This window comes from Fukomys damarensis, unplaced genomic scaffold (assembly GCF_012274545.1).
Source record: "Fukomys damarensis isolate Sample0158 unplaced genomic scaffold, DMR_v1.0_HiC HiC_scaffold_33, whole genome shotgun sequence".
Lineage (NCBI taxonomy): Eukaryota > Metazoa > Chordata > Mammalia > Rodentia > Bathyergidae > Fukomys > Fukomys damarensis.
The window spans coordinates 38,750,640-38,777,392 of NW_022900945.1; the positions used below are offsets into that span (position 1 = coordinate 38,750,640).

The 26,753-nt window shown below is 36.9% G+C and overlaps 1 pseudogene; it reads right to left on the reverse strand.

The window, feature by feature from the left end:
* LOC109117460 overlaps positions 1-14,410 on the reverse strand; it is a 33,468-nt pseudogene extending 19,058 nt beyond the window's left edge.
* Positions 14,411-26,753: the final 12,343 nt, after the last annotated feature.

The following is a 26,753-nucleotide window of genomic DNA, read 5'->3' on the forward strand; positions in this document are numbered from 1 at the left end:
ATACAAGTGTATAGATTTGTGCATGTGTCTATGTATGAATTTACAATGCTTGACAATAATTCTTGTATTTTTTAATTAATTTTATTGCTACATTTAATGTATACAATATAATGACATTCATTGTTGGAAATTTGCACCTTTACATAATCCATCTTGGTTCTTATTTGTTCCCCATTCTCCTGCCCTCCCTTCAACCCCTCCCACCCTATCTACAAAGACTTTATTTCCATTATTTTTCGTTTTCTCATATTAATTCTATTCCCATCTATTTCATTCTTACTTTTCAAAACATCTATTTGGGTTGTCTCTGGTGATTTCCATATGCTTTGATTTATTGTAGGTTTCACAATTCTTTCACATATACAGTAGAAGTCTCTAGAGGAACAGAATCAATAAACAATATAGATATAATTATGCAAGGGGAGTTATTAGGTAGGCTGACAGGATCAGAGGGAGAGCTCACAGTGACTGTCAGCATCCTGGAGAGCTAAAAGATCCAGTAGCTGCCAAACCTAGAAAGATGAAAGCGTCAGAACAAGAAGAGTCAAGGAAGTAGGACCAGTCTGTTAGAGTTATTTTCTTATCTTTGAGGAAAAAATACCACAACTTAAAAAAGAGGTTTATTTGGCTCACATTATTTTCTGTTTTATTAAAAACTAAAACATTTTCCTAACCAAATAATAGGAGAATAATAATAGTTATTACACTGTATATCATTATCTTCAAAGTTGTTACTCGATATAAGAAATAGACCAGAGCTCACATTTTTAGTCCACCATCTCCAAAGAAGAATTGGCATGGCAGGAAAGCATAGCAGAAGAAACTCTGTGCTCATCATAGCATCCAGGAATCAGCAATAGAAAGGAGAAGCCAGGTGGGAAGGTAATACCCACAGTGACTTGACTCTTCCAAATGGATCTCATCTTCTAACATCATGTAAACTACTGTTCCCATAACTCAATCACCTTCCAACAGCCCCATCACTGATCATCTGAGGCTCTGGGGGACATCTAGATATAAATCATGACATTCCACCTTTGGTCCTTACAGACTCATGTGCATCTCTTTGTGCAAAATGAATTTAGTCCATCTCTAAAAGTCTCCAAAGACTTAACAGTTCTGTTGAAAAGTCCAAGTCCAAAGACTCCTCCAAGACTCAAAGCAAACTCTTAGCTATGAGTCCATGTAAAAAGCACACAGTGAAACACTGCCAACACACAATTACACAGGGTAAACATTTCCATCCCCAAAGAAAAGAATGGGGCATAGAAAGGAATGGGATCAAAGCAAGATTGAAACAAGAAGGGCAAATATTAAAACCTGTAGCTCTATGTCCAGCATTTGGAACAAGTTGTAGCAAGATGCAGACTCCAGATGGTTTAGTCATCCCACTCCTACAGCACCATATGCCACAGCCCCCATGGCTTCTCTCTAGGGCAGGCTCTGCCCACTGCCTCAAGGTTTCCCCAGATGTCCCATGTTCCTGGCTTTTCCAAATTCCCGGAGTCTCACTGCACTTTTCATTTCACCCTTACAGCTCTATGAATTGCCCTCTCAAGGGCACATTACCTGGCCTTTGGGACCTCCACTGAAATCTGGGAGGAAGACTTCTGACCCATAACTTGAATTCTGCATGTCTGAAAAAACCAGCACCACATTCACAATACAAATGTAGGTAGCCAACTATAGCAGCACTGTCTTTTCCATCATGGCTATAGAGTTCTTTCAGTGCCTAGATAGCTAAACTGTTGGAAAGTCTCTTCCACCTGGCCCTTCTTGAGCAAGATAGCCGTATCCCAAGGCTATCTTCTCCAAAATCTTTTGCTTTTGCAACTTTAAGTCTGCCAAGTTGATCTTTCTGGTTTTTGAGGTGCCCTCAAGGCATCCTTTCTATTATCCTGATGTAAAATGCTTTGTGTCTTTTTAATCTTTTCAGCAGCTAAGATTTCCTCAGACAAAACTTTTCAGACCTTTTTGCTTTATGGGAGCTTCATTATTGGTGAAATACAAAACTTTTTAAATCATTCATTCAACTGTACCATTCACTCTTGATTCTCATTGTAGATCTGGCTAAAAGCTGCCAACAATACTAAGATACTTCAGTTCATGAACTTAAATGTCCCCATGAGCTGGTCATAAACTCAACTGGATGAGAACTGAATCAAATCTCCCCATAAGGTCAACCCTGAACCTAACCACTGAATTTCATTCGGTTCTTGAACAACTTGGTTTGTGGCCAGAATCATGGAAAGAATCAAGTTTGAAAGCCAAGGTACCACCATATTTATACCCCAGCAAAATACTGGGCTTCCTTGACATTTTCTCCACCAGATTAATTAGTCCATGGCACTTAATCTCAGTTTTCTCTAAAGTCTCAGGACATGAACATAATACAGACAAATTTTCTGGTCAGGGCGTAACACACATGGCCTAGAGACCAACTACCAGTGAAGTCTTCCTGAGCTTGATCTTTTCCATGTTCCTCTCTCTGTGCATTCTGACTCTGGGCTTCAACCAGATTCCCTCATCAAGCTCAGCTTACAGCATTCTAGGGCTGCTTCTCCAGCCAGCAACTCAAAAACTTTCTGAACTTCTCCCACAAGCCAGTTCCAACACCTTCTGAACCATATGGTCAGGTAGCAACACAGTAATGATCTCACTTCTCTGGTACCAAAATCTGTCTTAGTCTCATTCTTCATTGTTGCGATTCAACACCCAACACCCACAACTTCAAAGTGAGGTTTCTTTGGCTCACGTTTTCATTGTATGGTTGGCCATGGCAGGAATGCATCATAGATAGAAGAGCATGAAAGAGGAAAGCTGCTCCAGTTGTGCCACCCAGGAAGCAAAAAGAGAAGACAGGAACCAGAAAGGGAGAAACAATTATCAGGTAATGCCCCCAGGGAGCCTTGTTTTATGACTTGGGCCTCCTTCCCAACAGTAACTAGCTATACTGTCCCCACAATTCAATCACCTCCCAAAAAGAGCATACGAGGCTCTTGGGAGATTTGTAGATATAATTCATAACAGGAAGCAAGGTTCAAGAAGTGCTATTTACATGTACCAACTCCCCATGAAGAATATAATCATTATATTCTGTAAACACATACCAATAAAAATAAAAATTTAAAAATAATTTATTCTGTATTAGCATCGAGCTGAATGGGACTATCTGCAGATAATTGAATTCAGGAATATGTAATCCACATACTTTACCTGGACATGAAGTTCTTTACTAATACACTCTTTACTCCTTTCACTCTGTAACAAATATTTTTTGATCTGCCTTAAACTCTAGATTCTTGAGTTTTTACAGTAAGTCATAACAGCTGCCATTACTTGATTTCTTCTTGAGCTCTACTGTTTTAAGCAATGTATGTCTGTCTGTCTAACAAGGTATCCACTAGCCAGTAGCCTTAGTACAGTAGTACCTCAGTTCATGAGCTTAGTTTGTTCTGTGATTTTGGAAAAGATGACCACATTTGTGTTTGTGTGGTAAGGATGGCTGTGGTTGGTGTTTGTCACCCATTCAGAGTTTGTAAAAAAAACCATTTGTGAGCTGGGGTACCACTGTATAAAAATAAAAAGAAGTTAGGGCAGGGGTATGGGGAAAAAATGAGAACCAAGACCTGCCATGTAAAGGTGCAAGATCCAAATGATGAATGTAACTGTAATGTATACCTAAAAATTACCTATAAACTCAATGAGAAAAAAAATAAAAAGAAGTTAAAATAGCTTATTAATAATTCTTATTTATACCTACTGAAATGAAGATACATTGGATACACTGAGCTAAGTAAAATATATTAGTAGTATTAATTAACCCATTTATTCTGTATAGACAGCCTAAATGTATAGTTGAGGACACAATCCTCCAGAATACAAAGTGTGCCAATTGGAAGGAGTCAGAGTCCAGTTACAAAATCTTAGGGAAAACCACCTTTACTTCAAGAAAAAACTGCAAACTTATGGAGATTCCAAAACCACCCCACATTTTTCTAGGTCTAGGAGGATCACTGTTCTACTTATGCTTATGTGTTATCAAAGAAAAGAGCTACGAATTGTAATTAGCCAAGAAAAGAGGCCCATAGCAGAGTTTGGGATGGCTCCAATGTGGCCCTGCCCTTGTACTCAGGATATATTATTACCCTGCCACAGTTATGTAAAAACATACCTAGCATTGCCAGCCAGGGGAGTTCATTTAAATTTCCAAGTCCACATTTTTATTGAAACTTCATTACCTAGGCATGATTGGCTGGGTGACTTCTCAGAAAGTTATAGTCAGCCTCCAGGTTGAGTATAATTTTGTGACCTAATGCCATCATCCTAAATCACAGTTGGTCTTTGTGGCATGGTCAGGTGAACTCTAACGAATAACACCACTTTAAGATCTAGTATGACTTCCCCTACCTAAATAAAAACCATGTCAGGTATAGCATGTCACTTTTTTAAAATAGGGGGAAAATCTAAACCTTGCTTTTGGCAATGCCAAATTCTTTATCATACAAAGTAGCCATTAGAAAATATTAAATGACATCTGTGGCTCATATAATAGTACTCTTAGCACTTTGCTTTTCCATAGACATAATTCTTATAGTCAGTACTATCATATTACATCTGCATCTTTAGATTGATTTAACCAAATTGTGCCATCTTCTGCCATGTATTTATAGTATCTCTTTTTTTTTTCCTTGTCCATTATGACCTATTGGAGACTTTCTCCTTTGTTAGGCCTGTTTCTAGGTCAGTTTATGGCAATTAAATGTATGTAAATTTTTTAGAATCTGTGACCTACTTTTAGCTGATCAATCTGAAAGATTTCTCAGGAAATGAATTTTCTCTATCTTAAACCAACGTCTACAACCAAGCTCTTTTTCTTGGTATAGGGGGGTAAGGTAAGGTCTTTGCACTGAGCTCTCAAGACAATTTTTTTTTTGTTTGAGACAAGGTCTTACTACGTCACCAAATTGTTGAGGCTGGGCTTGAATTTGTAATCCCCCTAACTCCGCACCCCAGAGCGCTGGGATTAAAGGCACTGCCACTATACCCACCTTAGCAACCAAGTTTTGGTTTGAATACATTCTCCTTTTTCTTTCATAGTGGAGAAAGGACCTCAAGGCTTCATAAGACACAGGTATGTTCCATAGGTTTTTCAAAAGTCTTACTCATTTTCTAACAACTGTAAAATTAGAATCATGTTCAGTAACTTCCTGTGTTCCTTGTATAAGAATGGTACTCCTAGTCAGTTCTCTCGGAATGAATGTTTTAACAGTTGATCACATAAAGCTGTTGATTCATGCACCTTTATTCAATGTACATGTGTGATATTAAGCAAGATCAATTAACAGATTGAAAAGAAATTTGCTTCTCTCAATGAGTCCTCAGCCTGGTATGGAAATTCAAAATAGATATTGTACCTGTTCAACGGCTTTAAAATTTGGAACTCCATGGGATAGGCAGTCTGAAGGCAGACCAAGAACTCAACTGCTCAATCCACAGACTATGGAATCCCTGAGAGATTTATTTCACATTAGTATTAACCTACGCATTGTCAGAAAAATATAAGTTGTTAGTTTCGATGAGTTCTTAATTAAGAAATACTCTTAAGGAATATACATTGCAGCAAATGAATAAAAACAACTCAATTAGTTAGATCTTTTGCAAGAGGGATTTCTAAATCTTAGATCTTACGAATTTAAAACAGGCCGTTAGTTGCTTAGTTTTAGTTCGTCTTCTTACACTACTTCATTGTGTCACCGGACATATGCCAATTAAAATGCATGTTTTTATGAACACATGAAATGGAAATATCAGTCACTAACCCAATACCAAAGCAACTAAGTTGTCCTGCTGTGATGAGCTCTGGAGGACAGCAGTGCATAAGATTCTGCAGCCTCAAGCCGTTCTGTTGATGGCTTCTATTTCCCGGCAAAGCCACTAAGGATGATGCGAATAGATGTTGCATCTGCACATATGCTGTCAGTCACCCCTACCTTAGCGCTTATTCCACCCTGGCTGACTTTACACACTTGACATAATTTGCTAAATAATAATAAATACATTTTTGTGATGTGTAATGCTACAAAGTACAAATAACCAAAACTTCTTTAGACAACTAAGATTCAGGAAATAATCTCACGCTGTCATGAACTTCCTGCTGCGGCCATCTTGTGCCAGATAAGAACTTTGGAAAGTTGAGTCCTGACCCAACACTTGTGTCCTTGCTTTGCTGAGAAGTCTTAGAGAAATCTAATTTTTCTGCCTCAATCGACCATCTGAAGAGTAAGGATAGTTCTCTATGCTGCAAAATCTTGCAGAGTGATCATAAAGAGTAACAGCATTTTTAAACATAAAAGAGTATCTCACAGATCCATACATACATTATATTTTAAGGTTTTATTGACATCAACGTGATTTTCATGATAATAATGATGAAAATGATAATTGGTGCCATTCAGAGAACAAGTTTCAATTCCTATTACTAGTTCATAAGGCTAAAGCTGACTTCTGAAACAAAAATCATAACATCTTGATCATCTATCAAAAGATATTAACAGAACATCTAAGAATATTCTCAGTGGGGCATGGTGATGCATGTTTGTAATCCCAGCACTTAGAAGGCAGGAGCAGGAGGATTTCCAGGAGTTTGAGGCCAGCCTAGGCTACATGGTGAGTTCAGGCCAGTAGGAACTACATAATGAGATCCTGTCTCAAACAAACAAACAGAATATTCTCAAATGTGAGACAGTCAAGAAAACCTCAGAAAATTGACTATAACTGGCGACTACAAACTGTTTCACAAAACTTTATATTTCCACTTTTTTGCCAACAGGTGGCTGTAGTTTTCTCTTAATTACTAAAGCTTTCCCTGATAAATAGCTGTATTACCACTGAGTAATAAAACAACCGTCTTCCACCATTGTTATATGCCCACGGAAATGTTTTCTGCTGTTAACTCATTACAAATTAACTCAATGGTGCTGAAATTAATCACCCATACTCTTTATCTCTATTTAGAAAAATAGGAACTCTTGGCTTTTTGTCATTGGTACCATGAGAAGCCCAACATAACTTTTGCATCATTTATAGTTCTCTGTAATTGCCTTAATAGGTTTAATTAGTTTACTGGATTTTGTTTTCCAAGAGCTTGCATATTTTTAATGGGTTTGCTCTCTTGTTAAATGGTCTAAATGACTTTGCATGAAGACTATATCCCAGCAGAGGCAGACTGCATATCAATAAAAAGACTACTAATCTCAGAAAGTTTTTCCCCACGATTTTGAGTTCAAATAGTTTGTGATGAGCTTTCATCAATTGCAAGCAAGTAAGCTACATTAATAGAAAAAGTTCAAATGTCTTGAGAACACTTACTGTCATGATTTTAAGCTTAAATATTTATGAATAATTTTTCAACAGTCTTAGTAAATGTTTTGTTTAAAAAGACCAAATGTGTACTGTTAGATTAGAAATATTTTCCAAATAACTGTATCATAACATTAAATGGCAAAAATATCTTATACCTGAAAAACAATTTAAAAAGTTTTGTTTAACGTTGTTCATGTTGCATCTTGTGTTTCAATTAATGATGGAATATAGAGACATGAAAGCCTTAACAGAGATAAATATTCTGTTTTTGTGTTAGTACATGTTTACATTCTTTGTTTGCAGTTGGTACATACACATAACACATTTTAATTCCTCCCCTTTCCCTCTCCTCGTTCCTCTCTTCTTCTACCACCTGATTCCCCTTCTCCTTTAAGAAAGATCTATCTTGTTACTTCTTATGGTATTATCTATCTTTTATTTTGCTCTTTGTTTATATTTGGGTTTCTCACATAAGAGAATCCATGAGATATTTAAGGTTGTGTATCTGATTTATTTCACTAAACAGTCCCAAGGTCATCCTGCAAATGACTTGTTTGTCTTTTTAATGGAAGATTTGTGCTCCATTATGTTTAAATACTACTTTTTTTTTTTTTTTTTTGGTACCAGGAATCAAACTCAGGACCTTGCGCTTGGGAGGTAGGCAGCGGAACCACTGAGCTAAATCCCCAGCCCTATACTATATTTTATTTATCCATAGATCTGTTGATAAGAACAATTTTTTATACAAATTAGATCACAAAATTTGGTGGAAATTCTGACTCTTTAGGAGTTTTACTTCATAAGTTGTTATAGAAGAATGATAAAAAGATTTTGGACATAATCAGTGAGATAGGAATCATGTTATCTAACAAAAACACAGTATATGATTACTTTGTTTAGAGAGACAGAGGAAATGAGAGTGACCTGAGAATGCAGCTACCACCTCCATCCTCTTCAATAAGCCCCAAAGTGAGATAATCCCAGCGGCACTGCAGAAACAGGAAGAGGAAAAATTTAACACATATCCACTCTCTGTGCTGGACCCGGTCGTCAAGAACAATTTCCAGGTGCCCTCAACCCCCACAGCAGAAACTCCTGGGCTGTGTGAAGACCTTCTACAGATGCTGCAGCCCAGTGCTGAACAATGTGAAGGAGATGTCAACCAGGGCCCCCAAAATGGCAAGTAAAAGAAGTCCAAGCCAGTACACAAGGACAGTCCGTCTCCACTATGTTCCTGCTCAGAAACTCCATCATTGGGTGCTGTCGGATCCATTCATTGGGGGCAGGCAAAGGGTTCGTCCCTGCTGTCAGAACTTGCTCCCAGCCCTATGAAGACCTGCCTTTTATGATAGCAATAATAAAGTGCTCTGCATTTCTCTGAAAACAAAACCTTCTTTAAAACAAATTTTTTTTAAATGTTCAAATATTTCAGGCATAGAGAAAAAGAAAGGAATTACAAATGTTCATATAATAAAAACTCAAAACCCTAACATATTTCTATAGCTTTCATTAGATCCCAGACACTATTCTAGGTCATGGAGACACATTAGGGAATAAAAATGTTTGATGAATTTAATTTATACCCTGGTGGTAGATGCGTCAAGAAGCAAATGAAAAAAAAATATTTTTTAAATGTGTGGTATTCGGGAAGAAAAGCAAAATGTTACATCTTGCATCTAGATGTCCCGCTAAAGCTCCACGTGCTCTCATAGACGGGGCTTTTGGAAGGGGCCTGGGTCATGGGTATGTGATGCTTCGATTAAGAAGGTGCGATATTTGATCCTTTTTCTGACTGGTTTTGCATAGTTCTGGGTGTGGCTTACTGGTTTTACCCCGTGTGTGGGTAGCTCCAACCAGTAGGCATGTAGCTTGAATGGAATAAAAGGAAAAGAGAGACAGGGGGCTTCCACGCTTCCTGTCCGTCTTGCTATGGACTGTTTCTCCTCCACCATGCCACTCTGCCATGTCACCCTGCCTTGGAACCAGCCAACTGTTAACTGAAATCTCTACTGTGAACTATAATAAACTTTTCTTCCTTTAACTTTGGGTGTCAGGTGTTTTGTCTCAACAACAAGAAAAAATAACTGAGACACTGGGGTTGCAGAATGAAGAGAGGATACTTTTAGAAAGCCCGTTAGGAAAAAGCCAAGGAAACAATAGTTGAAATAGTATTTTATAAGTAAGTAGAGACATGTGACTATTACATGCAAAAACATCTATGTCAAGGAAACTTCTGCGAAGGCCTTCGGCAGCAGTGATCAACATGTTCAAGGAACAGAACTGAGCTGGAATGCAATAGGAAACCCATCTTTTATGGGGCTTTTTGTGAGAGTGACTGTTAGACTTCCACATACCAGTTTAAAATACCAATTATACCACCCACCTGATACAAAAAAATAAAAGAATCTTTGAGTAAAATGCATAGTCTAAATAGAAAGCATTAATGTGATCAATATGTGGACCATGCTTATTTCAAGGCAATAAAAAAAGAAAACAAGTGTTATGATTTCTAAAACAATACAAAACAAAACAAAAAGGAGCCTGGGTGGTTATTTTTTCCTGATATGATGTGAAAAGTACATGTTTTCTGTCAGACTAAATTTTAAGTTATTAATTTTAAGTGGAAAAAATGTTTCAAAATCCACTATTTTTGGAAAATTAGAATACAGACTTTAAAAATTGATTAAATTACACTTTAATTTTTATATTTTTACTTACATTGAATTAATAAATATGCTCTCTCTTGAAGAGGAGATTCATATTCTACATAAATGAAGCAAAAGACACAATTACATATTTTTGCTCCTGAGATTTCCATAATTCTCACATTTTGCTGGTTAAAAATAGTTTAATTCACAGAAATTAATCTATCTTTACAACTTTTATACAAACATCCTGGCATAGAGAATGGATGGGTAGATAAAAGTATGTGTGTACTGACTTTCATGAATACATTAAATGAGAATGGTCTTTGTGCAAAACCAAAATAAATTGCTCATATGCTGTTTTCCCTGGGATGTTAGTCTTTTATGAGATGTTTCTCTGTTGCAACTAATCTAAACAGTATTTTTGTAGTAGAGGGGAAAGCAAGAAAGCAAAATGTCAAGAACACATTGTGTTAAATCCTGGTTCTGCCACTTACTGTGTGATGTTTGTTGGAAAGTTACTCAATTTCCCTCAGCATACTCTTCTATAAACCAAGAAAGTAATTTCAAATTCTTTTAAATATACACTATCAAATCCTAGATATCAGGCAACTGGTAAGGTACTAAAAACTTGCCATCTGTTTAATCATTATTTGTAGTAAGCTTTTGTAACCATCATTGTTACTATTTCAATTACTATCAGTTGTAAATCTTGATTTGTTGACAGCAGTACCAATAGCCTCTGCTCAGATGTAATTGTAATACTTGACCCTGCCAAGATGTACTGGTTATTCATTTTAGAGCACTTGCTCCAGCTTGCATTACCAACTTACCTATGGCAGATGGCGCTTCTGTGGCCATGATTCTCCTGGGAATTAAGCAGTGTTGCTTGCCATTGTTTGAAGAGGAGGACCAGGTAGTACAAAAGAAAACAGTTACCAACACCTCCGGAATTATAACCCAGAGAAAGACAATGATGAAGAAGGTGGTTCCCATTATATCTTAGTATAATTGCTTTGTAATATAAAGAATTGTAATGACTTACACCATTCCCCCAGAAAATAGTAAGCCTACCTCTGAAGGCAAACATGTTAACCAAAGCCTTCTTCAAGTTGTGTGCTTCTTCATAAACATTAACTTTATTAATCACAATAGCTTTAGAACAATAAATACACATACAAGTATAGGACATGTATGGGAATTTAGTGTGCATTAAAGATAAAAATCACAAGTCCAGGAGGAAAGACAGACTACCCCCTCAAATCAGGGTTTTGAGCCAACTAAATAACTGTCACAACAGGACAAAATTGGTTCAATAGTTCATACAAATAAGATAAATTTCCAAGTAATCAGAAGTGAAGTTGCCAAGATGTTTTGTAAAATGCAGTACCGCCCCAGAAGTTCCCAAGGAAATCAGCATGGAATCAAGACAGCACATTCTGAATGAGATCATAGCTATTCCATTCAAGGTCAAGAACCTAAAACTACACTTACTAGGGCTTATCTCCTTAATCAGAGACTCAACTCCATTGCACACACACACACACACACACACACACACACACACTCCAAGGTCTAAAGGGGTTCTCTGCTTCTAATACACACAAATTTACCTCATTATTGCCTTTATTCCTATTTCTGACCAGCATCACATGCTGTTTTCATAATAAGAATCTCTGATCTTTTCTGCCCACTTTCCCCAAGCTGTCTAACTGTGAAACTCTTCTGGTCTACTCTTTGAAATTCACGGGTCCCTTTCCAGAGCTGCGTTATTTCTTTCATCTTTTTCCCTAACTGGAACCAAACAGCTATCTGAAGTGTAGCGTTTTGATCCATAGCCTGATATCCCTGGTCAGGTAGGTGATGTCCATGATGTCGTGGTCCTCACTGCTGCTTTCAGACCATTCTCCTTCCTAGATCACCCAGCTTTGAATCTACTCATCACATGGTATCGCTAAATACTCCTGCTTTTTGCTAATACAGCAGATGCTCTGGTTCAGTACCCCTGATTTGTCAAACAGTTGAATCCCTGACTGGTTGTCACACTCTCCATTCCTATGCATCCCATACAATAAACATACTTATTAATTTGCTAGGACTATGACATAAAACTTCTGGACAACGAGTAGCTTAAACAACAGAAATTTATTTTCTCGCAGTTCTGAAGGATAGAATTCCAAATTGAAGTGCCAGAAAGGTTGGTTTCTTCCAGGTCCTTCCTCCTTGGTTTGTAGATGTCCACCATCTTGTGGCCTCTTTCAAATGGTGGTTTTTCTGTGCACACAACCCTGATATCCATCCCCCTGTATGCCTTAAACTCTTCTTTTCACAAGGTATCCGAATGATGCACTAGTGTTGGTCTCAATTTTCTCAATTTAAATTAACTGTCTTTAAAATCACTATATCCAAATACAGTCACATTCTGAAGTACTGGCATTCAGGGTTTCAACAAAGGAATTTGGGTAAGACAAAATTCAGTACGTAATTTATGCAGATGATTCATCTTACGCACTGTCTTCTATTTTCCTTTATGTTATCCCTTTTAACAATTTTCTTCTGAAGGGTGTGTCCTTTAAAAACGTGTTTCATTCACCTTATCTCACCACTCATTCTTAAGGGCACACCATAGGTTTTGTCTTAGCTTCAACTTCTCCACAGTCTCAGTTTATTGCTTCTCATTCTCTGGCCATTCTTTTTTCCCTCCACGCTCCTTCTAAAAATCACCATGGACCTTTCCCGCCTCTGATGTCCTCAATCTCCTCCTTACTTAACTTAAATTATTTTGTTCCTCTATATTTCTTTCACATTATTGAACTGATTTGGAAAAATCCAACCCTGATTAAATCCAACTCTCACCCTTCTTTACTTTCATCCATAGAACTGAACATAGCAGAAGTAAAACACACTACCTAGTCTCACCTTAAATCCATGGCCATGAAACTCAAGAGGACCCATTGCATATTCACTCTCGCAAACATTATGCTAACCATAATACCTAAGTATCTCTTCTAACCCTTAGAATCTCTTCCTTTATCCTCATTCTTAAATTTCTCTCTGCTTACCTTCCGCAGAACGAATGTTTGCGATTTCCTCTCAAAGATTCATATGATTGTTTTAAGGGGTGGAGTTGTGTGAGACTATTGGTACATGAAGGTGGACCCCTCTTCAGTGGCATTTTTAAAATATCCCCAAGATTCCTTCTGCCTTTTTTGCCATGTGAGGATACAGCAAGATGACTAAGGAGCAGGTCCTCCTCAGCCTCAGAATTTGGCAGTACTTTGATCTTGAACTTCCCAAGTTCTCAGAGGAATAAATATTTGTTCTAAGCCACTGGTAGTGATTTGTAATAACAGTATTAAAAGTTTAAAATATGCCTCAATGAAATAATTGAAATATTGAGGAGGTCCTGGCACGTTGACTAGCTGAACCTGCAGTCTGCTTTTCTTCCCATTGCCATACATTAACTGTTGCCTTCATAATGGAAAGTACTCTCCTCCTTGTACACCTGATCTTATTCCTCTCCCCTCATCAAGGGCATTATTTTTCACCAGTCTGTCTTGCAACATCAAATTCTTGTTCTCTTCTGGATCATCTCCCACAACATAAAGCAATAACACATATTTTAGAAAGAATTTTTTCTTAGCTTCATCCCCCGCTCTCAGCTAGAGTCTCACTTCTTTCCTCCCACACAAAATGACTGAGTTGTTTAAACGATCATTAATTTCTCTTTCCTCCTATTTTTGAAACCACTCAAATCAGATTTTTATTCACAGCACTCCACCAAAACTGCTCTCGCCAACGTCATTAGACAATTTCACATTGCTGGATCTTGATGCCAATTCTCGGTTCCCACCTTCCTTGAGGTGCCTGCTATTAGCAGCACTGGACACACTTCTTTGCAATGTTTTCCTGCAAATGTGGACATCATTCCTTGGCCCCCCTTTATCGATTCCCGCTCCATTCAAGTCCTAATCATGAAGAAACCCAAACTACAATTCTTGTTGTTCTTCTCTTTATATTTACGCTTTTGAAAATCAAATTCAGTTCTACAGTGCCCACTCAACATCACTAGCGGCCTGTTACAAACCTAAAATAAAACAAGCCTATACTGAACTTCCGATTCTCACTCCCCACTCCCAAAATTTCTCCACCTATGCACTTGCACTTTTTGGTTGATGGTAGTTTTAATCCTCGAATCGCTCAGGAAAGTCTTCAAGTCATCTTTACATTCCTTTGCAGTCTTTTTCTTCCTATCAAACCTACCAGAAAATTATCTTGTTATTGTGCAGAGTACATTAATTTGACCCCCATCTCACCGTCTCTGCTGCTTCTACTTTGCACGTGGTCTTCATCACATCCTGCCTACACTTCTGCAGTGGCATCCGAACATCTTCCTTCATTGCCGTTCTTATTACCCTACAATGCAGTCTCAACACAGCAGTCAGTGTGATCCTCTGAACCACAGCATATCTCTTCACTTCTTTGCACAAAACTCAACAGGGAACCCTTGCTTAACTCAAAATAAAAGCTAAGGCCTTTACAAGGGTCTGGAACATTCTGCATGCTCTGATCCTTGTTGTCCCAGTATACTGTTTCTATCTATTCTCCTCAATCAGTATGCTACATTTCCACTGGCTTCTTGCTCTTTCTCAGGAATTCTCTTGACTTAGGGTCTATACCCAGAACTTTCTTCCTGTAGAGATTTACATGAAACTTTATCACTTCCTCCTTGATTTTGCACAGATATTGCCTTCTCAGTGAGCTCTACACTGATTACCTTCTTTAAAATTGCAATTCATACTCTATACTCTGGTATTCCAGTTCCTTTTCACCTGCTTTCTCTATCTTAATTCTTATGATGCTCATCACTTTCTAAATATACTCTATAATCTACTTTTTTTGTCTATTCCCTTTCATAAAATATACATCCACCTCCCATAAGTGGAATGTAAATTCCACAGGGCCATGATTGCTCTCTGTCTTGATTACTAGTGCACACCTAGTGCCTAAAATAGTTCAGAGCATGCAAGAAACAATCAGTAAATGTTTATTCAATGAATAATTGGACAAAATAAAAATACGAATGTTTTAAAATATATGTTACTGTAAGAAAATTTTATGCATTGGGAAGGGCTCTGTAGGTGAGTCTTTTCTATTATATTTCAAAGTCTTCATGTAAAAAAGTATAAATGAATACATTTAAAATAAAAAAGATGACTTTGTCACAACAAAACACCATAAGGCAAGAAAAATCTTAAGTCACAACAAATAACTTGGCTCTCTAATCAAAGATAGAAACATATAACTCACAATATATAAAGAGTTTGTAGAAATTAATAAGAAGGAGCTGAGGATGTAGCTCAGTGGTGCCTCACCCACCTGGCAGGTGTAAGGTCCTGAGTTTGATCTCTAATACTGGGGAAAAAAAGGAAAGAAATATATAAGAAAATCAAATAACCTAGTGGAAAAATAGGGAAAAGCTATGAACATGATTTTTGCATAAAATGAAATGATGGTTTTTAACCATGTAAAAAATGTGAAATTCTTATAAAACAAACATTTAAACTGTCAACTGTATAGTCATCAAAATCACAAAATTCAAAAGTTTGATATGGAACTCCATAGGTAAACTGGATGACAGATAGCACTCTCGCACACTTCTGATGAGAAGATCAATTGGCATAACTTCTGTAGAAGCTTATTTATCTTGACAAAATCATAACTGAATACACCTTTTGACCTAGTAATCTCACATCTAGGAATTTATTCTATGAAAATCTATTTGGCACATGTGACACTAGGTCTATAAGTGGTTACTTGTTACAATATTGTATCTTCTAATAAAATCATCAGAAAACAATGTATAACAGTGAGACACTGGTTAAATAATACGTATCACTGTATTTTGATAAAGTAGGAACATCAAAATTTATAGACAAAAACTATAAGGTGGAGAATAATAGCATCTTGTGCACTAAAAAAACAAAGAAATATGCCCAGTTGCATACAAATCACCTTAATGCATTTGAGATACCATAATGAAATATTATTAATTTTTTTCTTTATAAAAAGAACAGGAAAAAATTTTAGGATGGAGACTAAAAGATCTAAGATCAATTCAGCAGTAAATTTGGTGTCTGATGAAGACTCCATTTATGGTTCATAAATTTCATCTTCTCAATGTGCCCTCAGATGGTAGAAAGGCAAGGAGTCTCTCAGGTCCACTTTAAAAGGCATCCATCTTATTGATGAGGGTCCTATTTTCATGATATATTTATTTTGAAAAGGCTTCCATTTGCTAATAACATCAACTCATACAACTGATTTCTATATATGAATGGGGGGACACAAACATTTCTAACCATAGCACTTACACATAACCAAACACTGAAAGGTATATAAAAATTAATTAAAGTAGTTGTCTCTGGAGATGGGTGATGGAAACCAGCAAAGGAGAGGGAAAAGACTGAAATATTTCATTACGTAGTATTTTGCAGCTTTTATATAATTTCTAAGTTGTAAAAAGATTTTACTTATTCTGTAATTAAATGACAAAAATTGCAGAAAATAATTTATGAGAAAAAGCACATGCATCTTATATAATTGAAATACAGTTAACTTCATTTTACACAGACCTTCACTTAATGCTAAATATAAAACCAAAGAAAAATAGTTTTTTTCCATTTTGATTCCAGGAAGATGGTGTTTAGAGAGGAAAGACTGCATGGCTTCCACGTTGGAAATTTATTTTCTCACTCTTCTGGAGCTAGACATTTGAGGTCACGGTGTACACATGGTCCGGTTCTTGTGAGGACTGTTTTCCTGATTTGCAAACTTCCACCTTTTTGCTGTTTCTTCATATGGTAGAGAAAGAGTAATTTCTCTCCCTGTTATGGCTTATATCTAGATGTCTCCACAAAGCCTCGTGTGCTCATAGGAGGCGCTCTTGGGAGGTGACTGGATAATGGGTGTGTGATATTCATCATTGGACTGATCTACTGATAGTTTTCTAGCTGGACGTGATTTGAGGAGAGAAATCAGGTGGGAAGAGGTGACACTGAGTGCCTGGCCTGGAACAGTAATATCCTCCTCCTCTCTTGGCCCCACTCTGCTTCCTGCCTGCTATATGCCATGAGCATTCTCTGCCAGGCCTCCTTGCCTTGGAGCCAGCCATCTATGGACTGAAACCTCTGCAAACTTGAGCCAAAAGAAATCTTTCAGTCTGTGGTTTTGGGTATCAGTTCTCAGCGATGGAGAAAGTTACTAAAACACTTCTCTCGTACTCAGTTGAAAATCCATTATGCAGATTCCACCTTCTTGACTCTGCAATCTACCTCCCAAAGACTCCATCTGCAATACCACTGATGGCGAACATTTTTAGAGCTCTCTGTGATACAAACACCGTGCTGGGGCACATGTGCCACAGACTTACCACTACTGTCCTCTACAGTAGCCCTGGGGGGTCAGAACTTCAGCACTCTAACCTGAGGAACAAACAAACATGCACCTATGACAAGGAAGTTCAGTAAACTCTTGCTGGGTACCAGACTTACGTACTGTTGAAAGCCCTGTTGGAAGAGACATGATTTTTCAATTCTCTCATATTACTTTTATATTTTAAATTCAGGGTGGTCAATACGTCTTCTCTACTCCAAACTTTACCATTTCTTTATAAATACTACTTTTCCAAAATTTAGTCCTTTGCATTTTTTACTGCTATTTGTCACTTCTAGAAAGGGTAATATATAGTCCAACTATCATATATCAAGATACAGATATGCTCACATATGTATATAGGTATATGTAAATATATCTATGTGTTTATACATAGATATCACACACAATGCAGAAATCCATATGGTTAATTTCGCAGAAGAAATCTTCTCTGGTCAATTTATCTTTACCTTTCACAAAATAATACATTTGGTGAACAGAGATTTACCACAATGGTAGTCAATAATAAAATTAATGAGTTAACTTAGTGATGTCATATACAGTCAAATGAATTTACATGTTTTATTTTAAAATCAATTACCTGTGCTCCTTTTTTTAACAGTGTGGAAGCCTCTCACTTATTTTGCAAAACAGCTTTTAATTTTTAAAAACATGCTGCTGACAATCTTTTGCCCATAAAATTCATCATCTTTAATTCTCTGTTATTCTCCATTCCACCTCCTGCCTTTGAAAGCAGTTGGATTTCATTTCAAAATTAGTAAAATACCAATGTAGCTTTGTCAAGCACCTTAAAAAAAATGAAGAAAACGAACTTATATCACAATACAGTCCAATCCACCCTAGTGTACAGCACTCTAAAGCCAGCTCTCTGTGGAACATGGGCTATCTCAGAGGACTCTGTGCCCAATTATCCTTTTATTCACTGTCAGTAAATAAAGCTGAGTTTAGAATCCATACTAGCACTCAGAAAAGCAAAAAAAAAAAAAAAAAAAAAAAAAAAAAAAAAAAAAACAAACACAAAAAAAAAAAAAAAAAAAAAAAAAAAAAACAAAAAAACAAATAGCTAAAAAGACTTTTAGTCCAAAAGAGACCTCAAAATCTGTATGATCCAGGCTGCAGATTTGAGAATCTCGTATTAGCCACCACTTGCTACTTCTTTGGTCATTTAACCTCTCCGAAATTCAATTCCATCATCTGCTCTAAAATTAGCACAATAACAGCACCTGTTGCCTCTAATTACTATGAACTAAGGTCTTTGTACAGTGTTCTGCAAAAAAGGAGGAGCCTTAGATGCAGGTAGAACAGCAGACCAACTACGTGAATTTACTTTCGCTCCTTCCTAAAACCATACCGTAGGCTTTTATTTTGTTTCAAGGCACAGAGCCACAAGGACAAAGACAGCATGAGTAGAGGAAACGATAAAAATTTGGAAGCGAGGAAGTAAGTGATAAATGACCAGAGGTAAATGATAGTAGCTCAAGGAAGATAAAATGCAGTGCCGGTAATGGATCAAACAACAATAGACTCTATTTGCAGCATGTAAGTGCCCACCTCTGGAAGAACAGGAGAAAGAAAAAAAAAAAAAGCCAAGAGATGAAGACGGGTGAAAAGTCTTCCTTAGACCAGTTATCTCATCATAATTCTACCTGGTGCATCAGGGTCTCTCCCCATCAAGCATGTAAGTCCCAAATCCTTCTCATACATTTTTTTTTTTTTGGTACCAGGGATCAACCTCGAGTCCTTCTGCTGGCAAGGCAGACGGCAGAACCACTGAGCTAAATCCCCGGCCCAACACTATTCTTGACAGATGTGGAAAGCTAGTCCTGCGACTTCAGGTAAGAGATTGGAAGAGCTTTCTTAGAAGAATCTGACTTTCTTCTAAGTCATTTAGACTTTTAGACTCATTTGAAAAATGAAGGATAAAACAAACAAAAAAAATGAAAAAGGCTCTCACAAGAAACAAAAAATACAAAAGGAAATAAATTTCAAAATAATTTTGCTACGATTCTTAGAATTATAATAAAAGATGATGCGCCACAAAAAAAGAAAACAGAATACTCATTAAAAAAAAAACTCAGAAAATAAAGAAAAACTTCCTCTTCTCCAGTCTAGACAATAATAACGTAATCGGGGTTAGTATACCCTGCTGATTCCCCAGATCATCAGCGGCCACACATGAGTTTCACCCGGCTCATCCGAATTACGTATTCCCTGACTCTATTCTGACATGGGTGCTCACTGTCTCCGTACCCAGTGTATCCTGTGCGAATATCTTCTATAGTACATGTGCATTATACTATAATTTTTTTAATTGTCTAGCTCTCACTCTAGTATGTGAAATTTCTCCAGAGAAAGACTGAGCGTCACCAACACAAATTGTAGTGCGAGGCACATTAATAATTGTTCAAAAAAATGTTTTTTGGACAAATGAATTAAATGAGCGACTGAAGCACTACCACACCCGTTTACTGTGTCACCAGGATGGGCTTTCCCAAAATTGCACATTAGTCTTGCTGAACTTCCTTAGTAAACTCAATTACATTACTTCCCACAGGGAAAGAACCAGAAAAAATGTTTTGATAGAAAACAAAGGGAAAGATGTGATTCCCTTGTTGGTAATGAATGTCAACATGAACAATAAAATTTACTTATGTATGAGAAAAATAATTATTCGGAGACCCATTGAATTGTTTCCAACTGCAAAGGCAAACACTCTCTTACTGTAGTTAAACTGTACATTTCCATTTACTATTTTTAAATATGACTGGTGATCATATCTAAGATTTCTTCTTGCTTCTGTATTATATTTCTGTGGTACACAAGTGTTATTTGAATAATAAAAATTAATTTTTGCATAAAATATATTTTAAAAATTCCACTTGATGGCAAAATATGCTTAATTATTGTTTTAAAACCCTACTTTATGAAATCCATTTTGAAGTGACAATAGTATAAATTTCTCAGCTTTGTTAATGGATCACAATTGCTGGTAGAGCTTGTTGAAAAAAAAAAAATGTAGTTGCCCTGGTTCTTTCGAGATCTATAGGATCAAAAGCTATGAGAGAGAAATCTGATCATGCATGTCTGAGAAGAAAACAGGAAGTCTCATTATACATCCATTATCTGCATCCATGAAGCAGGACTCAACCCCATAATTGCAATCAGTGACTTTATGCACAACTGATAGGTTGAAAGTGGTTGTTAGTCAGGTAAGATGAGAAGTAAATGAAAAACACAGCAAGAATAGGATTTCTTTAGGCGACTACTGAACACAGTGTAATCCAGATTTGAAGTACCTATTAAATGAATACAATAGATTAAATAAGGATTTACCACGTTTATTTCAAGTTTATCTTGCTTTTTCGTATTTCTAACTGCTAAGGAGTGATTTCTTAGAGGATTACCTCCATTAAGACCCACTCTCTTATCCTTTTTGCCAGAAATTCCTTCCAAAGCCTATAAAAGCTAATTTCACTTCTTAAAGAGCTAGTTATTCAAATGGATGTTCAAGTTAATTTGCCTGGTGTCCTTGCTCAGAGTTGACACTGAAATAAGGGCTTATAGCATATGCATGCGAGCTATTAACCATGTCTTCTAACCATTTATCTTCTTTTTTTTTTCCTAAACTTAAAGGCTAAAATGCTGTTAGTCTGCCACTTTATTTTTACTCTCATATTCATTTGAATAGCATCCCTAGTATATTAATACGGTAGATCATCTATATTTGAGCGTGACTATTATCACTTTGCACCCTTCTAGAGTTACTAATTTCAACCATTCATTGTATTTTTTAGTGCAGTTGCGCCGTAAATAATGCAACACAGAGACTTTAACCTATTCCAAAAGCCTTCAGCAAGGATATAAAGCCAGTAGTATATTAACTTAAAAAGAGATCAATCTTATCTTATAAAATGAAGATAAAAGATAGTTCTGTAAATAAGGGAAACCATGCTTGAGGTTGTAAACTACACTTGAGAATATAAAGAGAAGCCTAGAAGCATGTGTTAAATTTTCTCCCTGTCCTTGGAGAAAGTCCTCAACGCTATGGACATTTACAAAAGCAGAAAACAAAAAGCAAAATAGAGCATTCAGTCATCTGAGTATTTCCTTATATTTCCTATAGTGAAAAAAGGTAAATCTCACAATAAAAATTGAGGTATTTTTATTTTTTATTTCATGGCACATTAAAAGGGGCTTTTTATACATGGAAGTGAAAAATTAATTAAACAACTTCCAAATGGATTATGAGCACTTTGCATTTTGAACTCCTTAGGGTAGAAACTGAGCAGCCTTAATCAAAATATCTGAAATCTGAAATGTCTCAAATTCCAGAAATTTTGAGTGCTAATCTGATGCCATAAAATTTTGTTTAATGTACATTATTAAAAATATTGAGTAAAGTCATCATTAATCTCTGTATAACTGTATGAAACACAAATTAATTTCATGTTTAGATTTGAGTCCCATCCCTAGCATAAGTATATGTATACAGAAATATTCCACAGTCATTTAAAAAAAAGGCTAAAATTCAAAACTCTTCTGGTTTCAAGTATTTTGGACAAGGGATACTCAACTTCTTTGAGTAGACAAAAGGCTTATAGATATTTGTGCCCGTGTGATTGCTTACCAAAGGGTGACCTCAGCAGAGGCCATCAGATTTTAATAATCAAGCAGATAGACTGACTCAGGCTGTAGATATCTATCAAATTCTTTATCCTTGCCATTCCTGTCAGGGCCAAATAGGCACATGGTCAAAGTGGTCATTGCGACAGTGATGAAAGTTATTCATGGACTCAACATTATGAACTTTCACTCTTCAAAGCCAACTGTCTATGGCTATTTCAGAGTGCTCAATCTGGCATAAGCAAAGATTAACACAGAGCTTCTGATATGGTATTACTCTCCAAGGTAACCAGTCAACTATCTTTTCTCTCTTTTGCTCTATCTGATTCTCCAGGTGGTTGGATGACACCTGTCCACACTGAGCATGTATCTTTCCTACTCAGTTTACCTATAGTGTTCCAGACTCTTTCTTACCTCCACTGTAGAGTAGTAGTCCAATTTTCCATTGCAAGTCATCTATCTAGAGGTAAATAGATACCACTGGGTTCCTTCCACTATGGAAGAGCAGCATTTTATCTTTAAAGGAATAGATACTCTGAACACACATTTGCCTTTCCTATATTAAATGCTTCCACCAAAACTACCATCCATGAATTTACAGAATAAATGCACCAAAATAGTGTTTGACATAACATTGATTCTGGCCAAGGAATTCACTTCACATCCAAAAAAGTGTGGCAATGATCTCACTAATTCCAGGCTTACTATATATGCAATCATCCTAAGACAACTGTTTTGATCGTACAATAGAATAACCTTTAGAAGACACAGTTAAAGCATCAACTAGGTGACACTACTTTGCAGGGGTAGGTCAAAGCTCTCCAGAAGGTTGTAAATGTTTTGAGTTAGTTCCAATTTATGGCACTATGTCTCCTACAGCCAGGAATCACATATCTAAAATGTGAGCAGTGGAAATTGGAGCAGTATCACTTACCATTACCCCTAATGACTTACTAGCAACAATTTTGTCTCTTCCCATGATTTATGCTCTGCTAACCTAAGGGACTTAGTTCTAGAGGCAAAAATGTTGCCACCAGGAGATGCAATAGTGATCCTACTGAACGTGAAGACAAAATAGCTATGTGACCACCTTGGGCTTCCTACGCCTCTGAGTAATCAGGACACAGAGGGAGTTACCCTTTTGACTAGAATAACTAATCCAGACTGGCAATGGAAAATTGGGCTACTACTCTACAGTGGAGGTAAGAAAGAGTCTGGAACACTACAGGTAAACTGAGTGGGAAAGATACATGCTCATTGTGGACAGGTGTCATCCAACCACCTGGAGAATCAGATAGAGCAAAAGAGAGAAAAGGATATGCTATATCTCCTGGATCTGGGACTCTTCCTTCCTTCTGCTTTTGAACATATGAACTAGGGATTCTCTAACTTTGGGAACATAGGACTTACACCAGAAGTCTCCTAAATTCTCAAGCTTTCAGCTTTAGATTGAGAATTAAAGCCTTAGCTCCTCCTGGTTCTCTGGTTTTTAGACCTATACACCCAGCCTCCCAAGGTCTTGAACTCACGGATAGACTGTCTTGGGATTTCTCAACCTTCATAATCACGTGAGACAATTGCCCAAATAAATCCCCTTATGTTCATCTATCTATCCATCCAGATTCCTCTTTGACTTACAATTGGGTTTCTGATAAATCCAACATAAATTGGAAACATAGATGAAAAATGTATATGATATACCCAATCTATGTTACTCTACATCCTAGAAACACAGCACACAGAATAGACAGAGTATTGGTTGCTTACCTTTGTGATCATGTGCATGACCAGGAGCCAGGGTTCACTGCCATTGCCCAGAATATCAGAAAAGTATGAGATAAGTTGGAAGTCAGAGAAAAATATCAAAATCTAAAATTTGTCACACAGTTCCTTCTGCATGGCTATCACTTTGCCCCATCATAAAATGAGCTATCATTAATTATAGACCACCTGTATTTCCCATTGGTTCTGTGTCTCTAGAGAATCCTAATTAATAAAAGATTATTTCCTAAAATATAATCTCTACAAAAAACAGTGAGCCTACAGAGTACTAGGTGTTTACTGAATATTTGTTGACTGAATAAAGTGTGTAAAATATTAAGCAATTCTTAGCACATAAAAAACACAAAATTTAGGGCCAAGGATTTAGCTCAGTGGTTCGGTGGCCTGCCTTGCAAGTGCAAGGACCCAAGTTTGATCCCCAGTACCAAAAAAAAAAAAAAATTAGCTATCATTAGTCATTTAATATATATGATAATATATATGATAATAAAACTATTTACTCAAATAGTAAATATGAAAAGACAAGAGCCATATATACAATACTAAGAAATTCCAGGCAGAAATGATTATTTCATCTAAGAAAATCTGTGACACAACAGAAGCATGGTTAAATAAATTATGGTATATTTATAATTTAAAATGAAACAAAGCATTGAAAGGGGAAAAAAAGATTGCTTTATAAAATCACATGGATAAATGTCACAACCATACTGGTTAGAAAACAACCAGCTAGACACAAGGGAACACATATTGTATGAATTAATTTGTTACTGTGAAAAGGCTATAGATTTGCTCAAGATACTATGAGAGCCAATTAATCAAGAAGCACGGTGTTGGTAAGAACTTTATTATGATGAATGAGCTGATCAGACTATGTTAAAACTGGTATAATGGCACGTGCTTGTAACCCAAGCTCTGGGAGACCGAGGCAGGAGGATTGCAAATGTAAGCCCAACCTGGGCTGAAGATGTAGCTCAGAGCCCGAGGTTCAACCTCCAGGACTGTTATTTAAAGGAGAGGTGGGAGGGAGACTTATACTGTTATCCTAAAGGGCCATCTTACTAGGAAACACATTTAGGAGTCCTTCATGTAGTAGGTGAGAGACCACAGACTGGTGGGCCCCTTCTCATAGGTGGAAGTTGTGGCCAAATGATTAGACACAGGTCTAATCTTAATACCTAGTAACAGGATATCTTGCTATTCTGAAACTCTCAAAAACAAAAGTGATTTTTCTTGTCACTGATTAATTTGCCCACATGAGTTCCTGGCCCAGTGGATAGGCTAAAGGGAGTAATTGCCTTGAGGCTCTCTTACTGATCGTTAAACCCAAGGAAATGAAAGAAAATATGCTTCACCTGACATTTGTGAAAGGCCAGGGTCAAATGAAGTTAAAGGGGAAGGAGAGCAAGCATTCTGCTTTCAAAGCTGGGTTTTAATTTGTGCATATGAAGTTCAAATACCAGGATATTGAATCTTCATGGTATGAGGATACTTACCTTTGGGGATGAGGAAAATTCTAGATTTGAAAAAATAAAGAGTAGATTCTGGTGCTGTTTTGTCTCAACTTGGGTAGTGGTTCTATAATTCATTCTGTACATATATATTTGCATGAGTTTTGTTGTTATAAAAGTAACAAATAATCACAATACTTTAGTTCTCACAACAACAAATGTTTTTTGTTCCTTGCTTCCAACACATAAGAGCTATGATCTGTGATGTTCTCCTGGGTTCACCTGGCCTCAGCTCAGCTTGGCTTCATTCCAAGGAACCATTACTTCTGGATCCAGGCTAGAAAAACAGCCACTACTGATGTCGGGCTTCTTGAATTCTAGGGTTCAGAAACTCAGGAATAAAAGAAGCAAACTAAGGAGTCAGCATCATTAAAATTCTCCAATCAGACATTGTCAATATCTTGTACAAAACTTTGATTTTAATCTATTTGGCCCAGTCATTACCACATGTTCTGAGCTACACCTACATTTCTCTCATACACAGACTCTTGGCAGATATTTTTGAAGTCATTGACCTCAAACTGTGTTCCCTCAAAGTAGGAACACAGCCTTGTTTTCTTGACCCTGAGCTATTTTCTCCAGCGATGTGTGGTTTCAGAGCAGTCCATTTTGAGGTTAACTAGAAAGGAGGTTATCCTTGGTTTAGAGAAGGCTGTCATGGACCAGGACCTTTCTGAGATCAAAAGCTTTCTCCAGCTGGCCTTCGCGAAGGTGCCTTGTGAGAAAGTCTGGGAGAAGGCCATATAGCAGAGAACTGCTAGCAGCCTGTACTTTAGGGTCTGAAAGTTGACCATCTGACAATTACAGTAAAAGGGGGAAACTCTGTCTTATAACTACAAAGAACTGAATTTTTTTCCATTAAGTTTATTGTTGCATTTAAAGAAAATGATACAATTACATTTATCATTGGGATCTTGTACCTTTACATGATATATGTAAGGTTCTTGTTTTATCCCCACAAGCCTGCCCTCCCATCACCCCCTTCACCCTTCCCTATTTGCAGAGACTTTGTTTCCTTTTTTCATTTTCTCTTTTCCCTTATTTCCTTTCTCCTACCCTTCCCACTTTCACTTTAGCCATTTTCTTCCTATTTCACAGTCTCAATTATACTATTTGAACCTCATTTACCCTTTTAGTTTTTAACACCAGAGAAGTGATTCAGTATTTACTCAAGTGTTTCCTATTTATTTCACTTTAGAGTATAGACTCAATATGCATCCATTTAGCTATAAATGTTTCTAGTTTCTCACTCTTTATGGCTGATCAGTACTCCATTTTATAGAAAAACCACATCTCCTTTATCTAGTCTCCAGTTGATGGACATTTGGGTTATTTCCAAGTTTTAGCTATTACAAACTATGGCACTAAAAAC